Source organism: Oryctolagus cuniculus, chromosome 13 (genome assembly GCF_964237555.1).
Source record: "Oryctolagus cuniculus chromosome 13, mOryCun1.1, whole genome shotgun sequence".
Classification (NCBI taxonomy): domain Eukaryota; kingdom Metazoa; phylum Chordata; class Mammalia; order Lagomorpha; family Leporidae; genus Oryctolagus; species Oryctolagus cuniculus.
In genome coordinates, this window is record NC_091444.1 from 36,888,431 (window position 1) to 36,898,954 (window position 10,524).

At 46.4% G+C, this 10,524-nt stretch overlaps 1 pseudogene; it reads right to left on the reverse strand.

Annotated features, from left to right (window-relative positions):
* Positions 1–439: 439 nt before the first annotated feature.
* Positions 440–9,722, reverse strand: LOC127483400 (proteasome subunit beta type-3-like; annotated as a pseudogene).
* Positions 9,723–10,524: the final 802 nt, after the last annotated feature.

Sequence of the window (10,524 nt, forward strand, 5' to 3'; positions counted from 1 at the left end):
CAGCCAGGAGGCAGAGCTGAGGTAAGTCCATGGCAGGGAGAGGCCAAGGCAGGTGAAGACTGGGAAGATGGCTGGTTCACCAGCTGTGATCAGCCAGGCCCTCACCAGCCCTACCACGTGGAAAGAGAGTCGCCCATCAACCTCACCCAAATACACCTGGAAATAGCCCACTTCACTCAGCCCACAGCAGCTGCCCAGTTCAGTCTAAAGCGGGAATCCTAGCAGGTGATTACAAAGCACAGTCAACATATGAATGGATCACGCCAGTATACCCAGTGCCTCAAACAACACCTGCACAAAGTCGGTTCTTGAAAATTGTTTTTCAAGTGAGTAAAGAAACTGGAAATACTACAGGCAAGATAGCCAAGATATTCTCATAATCTCAGGAGGAAAAATACGAAAGCCACAAAAACTTCAAAAGCACTTAAAACAGCTTGTTTCAACCAAGAACCACTTCATTAGAGCCACGACCAGCTAAATGAGCTATGTATTTTATGTAATCTGTTTCTGTAATGTCCAGGCATGTGTCCAGCGCTGTATAAAATGCATAAAATGCTTTTAATGCAGAATCCAACCTAAGTTTCAGAGTAACCTCAAAAAAGTACAAACCTGTTAACAAAAAGTGCAGCTTATAATTAGAACTAGTCAAGGTCAAAGTGTACGTGGTATTGCTACATAAAACCAAGCATGTGTCCTTCTCATTCAATATACTATGAAAAATCCTGGGAGAATTAGGAGAAATGGAGCAAAGCATATCCACAAACTAGAACCTCTGGGCTTACTTCCTCACTCTTGGGTCTGGGCAGGTGAGAGTAACAACATGACCTTGTCATGGTCTGAGGAAGGCACTAGTGAACCCTACCAATAATACCAAATTTGGGGACCAGGATGGAGGCAAGGTCCTCTCTAGGGGGACCCCTCTTCCATAGTTGTTCCAAGAAAGTGGCAAGCAAGCTAACAGGCAGGACTCTGGAGACAAGGGTCCTCATTTCCTCAGGTCACCCATGCCTGCATCCAGTCACCTGCACCATAGAAAGAAGAATCACACCACTGAGGCCAGCTGACATGTAGCCCCTGCAGGTTAAAGTGGCAGCACGTGTCATGAAGGGAACCACGTCATAATTCAGACTACAGGCATTGTGATAGATCTTTGTATGAATATTCATATCTCACCCAACCTCCTCCTATGTAGAACATCACACTAGCTCAATCTAAACAGTAAACCCACTAATGCAAGATCAATCAGCAACTTGCACTCACCCAACCTTCAGCTGTCACCTCTCTGAAGAAGGCCTGGCCCTGCTTGCCTCTCCATGCCCCTCATCTGTGTTCTTGAGCACTCTACTCTCCTCTGGAACAGCCCACACACATGATGACATGAGGCAATCATTTATGTACCTATTTCTTCTGTTAGCCTTCAGTCCCCTGGGTCAGGGTTAAGGTTTTAGGCATCAGTAGCTCTGTCATATTTTTCCCTGTTCCTAGCATATAACTGGTTCTCACATTGGTGATCACTGCAAAAGTTCAACCATAAGTACAAATCGAGCAACATCACCCAAGTCTTGGATGTCAAAAGGCCTTTGTGCTTGGGTTAATCCTCTGCCTGCGGTGCCAGCATCCCATGTGGGCGCCAGTTCTAGTCCCAGTTGCTCCTCTTCCAGTCCAGCTCTCTGCTGTAGCCTGGGAAGGCAGTGGAGGATGGCCCAGGTGCTTGGGCCCTGCACCCACGTGGGAGACCAGGAAGAGGCGCCTGGCTCCTGGCTTCGGATCAGCGCAGCTCTGTCCGTCGCAGCCATTTGGGGAGTGAACCAATGGAGGGAAGACCTTTCTCTCTTTCTCTCTCTCACTGTCTGTAATTCTATCTGATAAATAAATAGAAAATCTTTTTAAAAAAAGGCCCATGTGCTTTCACATGGGTTCAACATAAGCTGTTAAAATATATAGGACCTTCACAGGCCCCGGCTTTTTCCCCCAACATGAGTCCTCAGACATATCTCAGTGCTGTTCCTTGCCACATCAGCACTCACAGTCCCAGGCTCTGACCCACAGAAGCATGATAAAGCATCTTCATGGCTGTGTGCTATTAATACAGACACACAACACAGGCTGGACAGGCAAAGAAAGGAAAACCTGGATCACCAGCCAAGGATAAATACACCAGGGCTTGTATTTATCCAAATTATTTTGGCAATATTACTGTGCTTACAAAGTCTACAAAACAAAAATGTGGAACTCGGGGAAATGAGCGAAGTTAAACTAAGACCTGGTGCAGTATTGTTCTGTAATTTCCACTCACCGTCTGAGCCAGCAGTAGTCAGTGCTCCCCCGGGGGATTCTGCACATGAAGTTTGGGTGCCACCTGTTGCCTCAGGAAGGAAGAAGTAGCAAGCATAAGGGTGGGAGGCTCGAGCTAGGAGAGGATCATAGGATCATGAGGTGAAAACAGAGGATAGGGCTTAGGGCTTGGGTGTTCAGGTCTGGTGATCAGCCTGATGACAGCAGATAGAAGTGTAAGGACTCTGACTTCTTTGTGGGCACCCAGTCTTCCAACAAGACAGCCTGCAGTTAAGTTCAAGCTCACCACTTGCAAGCTGTGGAACAAGCTTTGGGCAAGTCATTTAACCTCTCTGGACTCATTTTCTCACTGGTAAACTGTCCAATTTGTGGCCCCGGCGTCATATGGCTGCCATGAGGATTAAATTAATAAATATATGTAAGTGTGCTGGAAGGGGGCCTTGCACATGGTAAGTGTTCTAAGTTTGTAAATATCATTATCTGTGGGGCCAGTGCAGTGGTGCAGTGGGTTAAGCTGCTGCCTGCAGTGCCAGCATCCCATTTGGGCATCTCATATGGGCACCAGCTCAAGTCCCAGCTGCCCCACTTCCTATCCAGCTCTGCGCTAAGTGCCTGGAAAAGCAATAAAAGATGGCCCAAGTCCTTAGGTCCCTGCACCCATTATAGAGACCCGGATGAAGCTCCTGGCTTTGGCCTGGTCCAGCCCTAGCCATTGTGGTCATTTGACTAGTGAACAAGCAGATGGAAGATCTTTCTCTCTCTGCCTCTGCTCTCCATCCCTATAATTCTGCCTTTCAAATAAATAAATAAATCTTTTTTAAAAATTCATCACTATCTAGACAAACTTGGACAGTTCACTTAACTTCAACTATAAAAATTAAGATAACTGTAATAATACTCATCTCACAATCACACACATGACAGGGCTTGCGAAACAAAGGGCTTATAAAAAGATCAAGTATGCGCCTATCTTCCTGAGGACAGAGATCGCCTAGATTAACCTCTCTTTGGGTCTTCCTCAATGTCCTGGATGGGTCTGGCATATAGCAGATACTCAGTAGGTGAAGTGAGCGTCAGAAGAATGTTTAAGTCCCAATCATGAGTCAAACCTCCCACATTAATTGACTCATCAATTTTTCCCTAAATGAGGGTGTTTGACCTTTAACACCTTCTCACTCTCAATCAAGGGAGGAAAATCCCTGTTGGGCGGGCTCTCTAGGTTCCAGCGATGAAGTAAGGCTATTGTCGGAAAAAGAATTTCACCCTTGAATACCGGACTTCTCCAGGTGAGAGCTGAACTGTTGCTGGTCAGGCCTGAGACTCATGGATGTCATCAATTCATTAAGGATTTAGATTATTATTATTTATCAATGATAGAGCTTAATTTGTTAGTTGCAGGACATTATTGCTATGCTAGATGTAAATCTGTTGATTTTTTTATGCAGTTGCATAAATATTATTTGTCAACATAAGAAATTTTTATATTGACTTGTTGGTCTCACTTATTGAGAACCCGGGCTCTCCAGAAACCCTAATGAGCAGAGTGGGACGTACGTTCAGGACTCCCCAACATTAAGGGACAAAAAGTCTTTCCCATCACACTTCTATTCCTTGAACCTTGCTTTCCTTGCCTTTCCAAACCCCTGTCACAAGAACCTACATCAGTCCTTCCAGTATCCTTTCAATCATTATCTCTCCTGCCCCCACCTGTTGCAATCTCCAATGACTGACTTACCAAATCGGTGACATTTCCTTGACTTTTCTACATTTCAAACTTTCGGTCAGCTTCTCATTTGGGAGCTCTTACTTTGGTCCTCACTGCACCGCCTGGGTCTCCGTTGCTCCTCAGGCCTGACCTGTCCCCTCCAGCCTCCCGGCCCAGGCCTCAGCCTCTGCTTTCCTCTATCCTGAGAATCACTCGCTCTTTGGTCTGATAAAGACTCACCCCTCCCCTGGCCCCTCCAAGAATAAGGCTGGAAAATCCAGCACCTCCACCTGGGTGTCTGCAGCTCACAAGGTCTAAAAAGCGGTTAGCCATCATTGCTGAAGCCAGATTTTCTCCCTATTCAATGCTCCCAATGGCATGCACTTGTCTCTGTCCACTCCATGTTCCAGAGGTGCAGGGTGCACACTTTGGGCAGGGACTGCCCATGGTGGGAAATACAGCAGCAAGCAAGCATGAGCCCTGCCTCATGAATGGGAGAACTCAGACAAGAAGCCAAAGATAAGGGAAGGTGTTTGCCACAACAGTTCAGATACTGTTTGAGATGCCCACAATTCATAGCACAGAACCGAGGTTTGAGTCCCAGCTCTGTTTCCAATCCAGCTTCCCAGTAATGTGTACCCTGGTAGGCAGCAGGTAGTGGCTCAAGTGCAGGGGCCCCTGCAACCCACATGGGAGATATAGACTGAGTTCCCAGCTCCTAGCTTCAGGCTGGTCCAGCCCCAGCTGTTGTAGATATTGGGGATTGAACCAGTGGGTGAAAGATCTGTGGGTGTGTGGGGGTGTGTGTGGGGGTGTGTGTGTACCTGCCTTTCAAATAAAGGGAGAATAAATAAATAAAAACAAAATAATTGAAAAATAAATATAAAATGTTCAGATGGCAATGGGCACCTTAAAGGAAAATACAAAAGATGTGGGGGATAGTATCCACAGGAGCTCTATCTTACACAAAGGTTTAATCCCTGGGTCCACGGGCACTCATCAAATGAGCCTGAAGAAAGAAAGATTTAGGAAATGGATGGAAGGGCAGCCCTGGAGACCCAGGTGGAAGTGCTAGGGAATAAGAAGAAAATTGGAAGTGAAGTCCCAGAACCAAAGCCAAGACAATGTTTCAGGTAGTCAGCTGGAGCCAGGGGCTCTGTCATTAGGCTTAGCATTATGGCAGTCACAAAAAAAAAAAAAAAAAAAAAAAAAAAAAAAAAAAAAAAAAAAAAAAAGAAAGAAAGAAAGAAAAGGAAGAGGAAGAAAGAAACAAAGGCAGTTTCAGCAGAATGTGGAGAAGGTGACCAATGAGAGAATTGGTGAGAGACAAAACAAGAGACAGCAGAGCAGGCACTTGGCACAGTGACTAAACCATTGGCTGGGACACACACATCTCGTATCATAGTGCCTGGGTTCAAGTCCTGGCTCTGCTTCTGATTCCAGCTTCCTGCTAATGTGCACTCCAAGAAGCAGTAACAATGGCCCAAGTACTTGGGTCCCTGCCACCCATGTGGGAGACCTAGATTGAGTTCCAGGCTCTGGACTTCAACCTGGCCTAGACCCATCTGTTGTGGGCATTTGGAAAGTGAGCCAGGAAATGAAAATCTCTCTCTCTCTCTCTCTCTCATAAAAATAAAGAACTTTTAAATAACTAAAACAAAGACAGCAAGGACAGGTGACCTTTTCTAGGATCTTTGATACAAAGAGCAGAGAAATAGAGGAGGAGTTACAACAAAGGCATGATTAAGGTTTTCAGGGTAGAAGATGCGCACATTTTTGTGTTGGTGGATGGAATTCAGAGAAGGAAATTTTGAAGATGCAGTGAGAGGAAGAAGAGACAAGCGCAGCAGTGAAGCCCTTGATGGCAGCCAGGATTGTGCTCAGCTTGGGAAGCAGAGCACAGGTGGGGAGTTTGGCTTAAGATGGGGCAGAAGCCATTCTCTGGGATGACTTCTCCCTGTTCCCTAATCTCTCCTCTTTTATCCATATTCTTGAGATCTTAACACTTGAATCAATCACCAAACATGGTCATTTATTCACCCTATAAAATCAATCACTTTTATCACTTGCTTTTCATCCTCCCTACTGTCACTCACAGCCAAGTTATTACAAGTCTTCTTATCTATAAAAGATGACAGAACATATTTGTTTTATGGTTGAAACACAAGCACTGTGCCACTGCCTGCCCACATGAGCAGAACGACCCATCTTTTTCCAGAGTCCCCTCTCCACACACTATGAGTTTACCACAAGACTGCACACGCAGCCCAAGGATCAGACACAGAGATTCCAACCCCCTGAGACCCCTTCCCACAGTCCCTCGGGCCCAAAGGCCTCCTGTGTCTTCACCAGCTAAGACAGAGACCTGGGGTCCCTGCTGGAGTCCTGAGAATGACAATTGCAAAGATAAGCCCCCAGTAGCCAAAACTGCCACCTTGGTCATCAACATCCACTGGTAGGCAGGGAAAAGAAGAGACAATTTCCCAGAAGGATTTCTAAGCTAGGCTTGCAGGTGATATCCATGATCACCACTAACTGCAAGCAGGCCAAGAATCTCCAGTCTCCCTAGGTTCCCAGGAAGAAGAGAAACAGCTGTTTTTAGGACAGTAATGACGCATGAACATCTTAGCAGCCCAGGGTAGTAACATTTGTTTTATAAAGCTAAGCTAAAGATAAGAGATTCTGGGTGCTATAAAGTCTCTCGGCATGTTACTGGACACAGCCACAGAGGTAAATGATCAGCCTCCTTCTCCCTTTCCCTCTCCTCCCTCATCTCTCTTCTCTCCAAGCCCTCCTACCATTTTTCCTTCTTTACCATTTCTAACCTTTAATGTTTCTAAAACTTCTACTTTTCTCAAACCACTGCCCACTCCCCACCCCATCTAAAGAATGCTGGAAATTCTTCCACAGCCTTCAGGACGAAGTCATAACCCCAGAATTTGGCAGTAAGACTCTTCTCAACCTTCTTGCTCTTCCATCCCTTATTCTCAACATGAAGCAACTCCATCTCAGAAGACACTGTGCAGGTCTGCTGCAGGTGTACTGTCCATTCTCTGGCCCCACTCAAATCTCACTCATGTTTCAACAACTAATTCATTTCCTGCCTTCTTCATGGACCTCCACTCACCACCCAGATGTCTCTTCTTCACCCAAGTCCTGTAGCACATCTCACCTCTTTTTTTTGAAGATTTATTTTATTTATTTGAAAGACAGTGTTACAGAGAGAGGCAGAGGCAGAGAGAGATGTCTTCCATCTGCTGGTTCACTCCCCAGATGGCCACAACAGCCAGAGCTGTGCCAATCCAAAACCAGGAGCCAGGAGTTTCTTCCAGGTCTCCCATGTGGGTACAGAGGCCCAAGGACTTGGGCCATCCTCTACTGCTTTCCCAGGTCACAGCAGAGAGCTGGATGAGAAGTGGAGTAGCTGGGACTAGAACCGGCACCCATATGGGATGCTGGTGCTTCAGGCCAAGGCACTAACCCACTGTTCCACAGCACCGGCCCCCTGCATCTCACCTCTTCTTCCTGGATATTTGTAACACTTCTTCATGTGGCTCATGAAAGACTTTGTCAGTTTTTGTACCACAACTGTGTTGTGATTCCTGAGGGCAACAACCATTGTCTATACTTCTCCCCATCATACTCTTGGACATGGGTCAGTACTTTTTTGCACAAAAGGTGGTTAAATAAATATATGTTCATCAAAGCACAAACTTCAGCTATAAGAGGCACTAGGAAGAGCTCAGATCTGAGCTTAAAGCCAAAGTATAACATCTTCAAGCTGTATGAGTAAGGTCAAGGTCATCCTTAAGGACATGTCTAAGTCAGAGCTAACTAGCTGTCCAGCAAGGTGGCTGAGAAGAAGGTGAGAGTATGTAGATAAAGCACCTAATAAGTAACTGAAACATGGTGTGCCTTCAACGATTATTCATTCCCTTTCCCAGCTACCCTACTGAAACTAATAACACAGAACAACAATGGACAACCGTGTTGGGGGACAGGCAAAGGTAACAAACACACTTTACACTGCAAAGCTCAGAGACCCTGCTCTGGGATGCTTCGTTCTTTTGACAAGGTTTGACGACTCTAAGGATTGAAAGGAGCTTCAGGAAATGCTGAGATGCCAACAAATTGGAAATCAGGGTTATGTCAAGAATTAGCTCCAACCCAAAGGTTTGACTTCTGAAGGGTACTGGAGACTGCCCACCATGTTGTTGCAAGAAGGGGAGTGCTCAACCCTAAAGAGTAGCTGGCCCAGCTAGCCCACATTCAGTAGCCCAGTGGTTATGAGTCTGGCCTATCCTTTATTTTATTAAAGAAAATTTGTCTTATTAAAAAAGAAGTTTGGGGCCGGCGCTGTAGTACAGTGGGTTAAAGCCCCAGCCTGCAATGCCAGCATCCCATATGGACACCAGTTCGAGTCCCAGGTGCTCCACTTCTGATCCAGCTCTCTGCTATGTCCTGGGAAAGTACTAGATGATGGCCCAAGTCCTTGGGTCTCTGCACTCACGTGGGAGATACAGAAGAAGCTCCTGGCTCCTGGCTTCAGATCCTCGGTTCTAGCCAGTGCGGTCATTTGGGGAGTGAACCAGTGAAATGGAAATCCTCTCTCTCTCTCTCTCTGGCTCTACTTCTCTCTGTAACTCTGTCTTTCAAATAAATAAAATAATTCTTTTTTTATATTTTTATTTGACAGATAGAGTTAGACAATGAGAGAGACAGAGAGAAAGGTCTTGCTTCCATTGGTTCACCCCCCAAATGGCCGCCACAGCCGGAGCTACGCCAATCCGAAGCCAGCAGCCAGGTGCTTCCTCCTGGTCTCCAACACTGGTGCAGGGGCCCAAGCACTTGAGCCATCCTCCACTGCCCTCCTGGGCCACAGCAGAGAGCTGGACTGGAAGAGGAGCAACCGGGACTAGAACCTGGAGCCCACATGGGATGCCGGCACCACAGGCAGAGGACTGACCAAGTGAGCCATGGAGCCGGCCCCTAAAATAATTCTTTAAAAAAAAAAAAAGTAGACTCTGGAAACAGTCCACTCAGGCCTTCAGTGTCCAGGTGGTGATTTTGTCCTTTTCAGTGATGTGAATCCTATGCCTGACACCTCATCCCAGTGCACAGCATGCTGTATGGCCTGGGAGATGGTTTCACACAGGTGTTCTTAACCCATGTTGGACCACCAGAAGGAATTGCACATCCCATACACTTGTTCAGCACAGATACCACTGACTACTGACTACAAAGTCACCGGTCACCATGGGGCAGCTGTGAATTCTACAGAACAGATAAAGAGCTTAAAAGTCTCTGGGTCCAACCCAGCAATGACCAGCTCGGTGTAGTAGAGACCAAACCATCTCAGACAAGAGGTTGGCCACCATGCTCACGAGGGACCTTCCTTCCCACTCACACAGGTTCAATCAGCATTTAAGGTGCTGCACAACTGTCTGGACATTGGTGGTGAGCCCAGCCAGGCCGACGTATAGCCAGGTACCCACGAGAAAGACCTCCCGGAAGCCTGTGGTTGCCACCTGAGCCTGAATCCCGAAGCACTGGTCTGCAGCAGTGGCTGTACTGTCCTGCCCCTTCATGGCCATGACGTGGACATAACAGACACTACTGCAGTGTACTAGGATGCCCAGTCACTGCTGCCAAACGGGAGAAGAGTGTGGACAAATGGGAGAAGCAGCAGCATCACTCAGGACTGGACCAGTAGTTTCAGGTTCCCCTTGCATGTGGCAAATTTCACAACTGGCTGAGAGAATAGCAACTGTGGGGGACACCCAGCTGAGCCCATGTCATTTAGAACATGATGGGCATTCATAATCAGCCCTTAAGGCATGCGGATCCGGCTGAAATGCCCATGAGAGTATTTCAGGCATGGAAAGCCAAGACACTCTGGGGGAAAAAAAACCTAAATGAAAGATCTCCACGAGTGAGATCCCAGTGGAAAGAATGGGTCATCAAAGAAGGAGGTACCTTTCTCTGAAGGGAGGAGAGAACTTCCACTTTGACCATGGCCTTGTCTAAAAATTATCAGAGTCAGTGAACTCAGGGGGCTTCCATAGCCTTGGCAGCTCATGACAAGAGCCTAGGGTACTTACTGAGGCCATAAACAAGAGTGTCAATTTGTTAAGTCAACAACAGGAGTCACTGTGCACTTACTCCTCATGTAGGATCTTTGGCCTTAGTGTGCTGTACATTGAGATTGAATGCTATAACTAGTACTCAAACAGTATTTTTCACTTTATGTTTCTGTGTGGGAGCAAACTGTTGAAATCTTTACTTAATGTATGCTAAACTGATCTTCTGTATATAAAGAGAATCGAAAATGAATCTTGATGTGAATGGAAGGGGCGAGGGAGTGAATAAGGGGAGGGTTGTGGATTGGAGGGATATTATGGGGGGGGAAGCCATTGTAATCAATATTCTGTACTTTGGAAATTTATATTCATTAAATAAAAGTTAAAAAAAAAAAAAGAACATGATGGGCATGTGCAACTCAGGATAAAGCCGGACTCTGCACT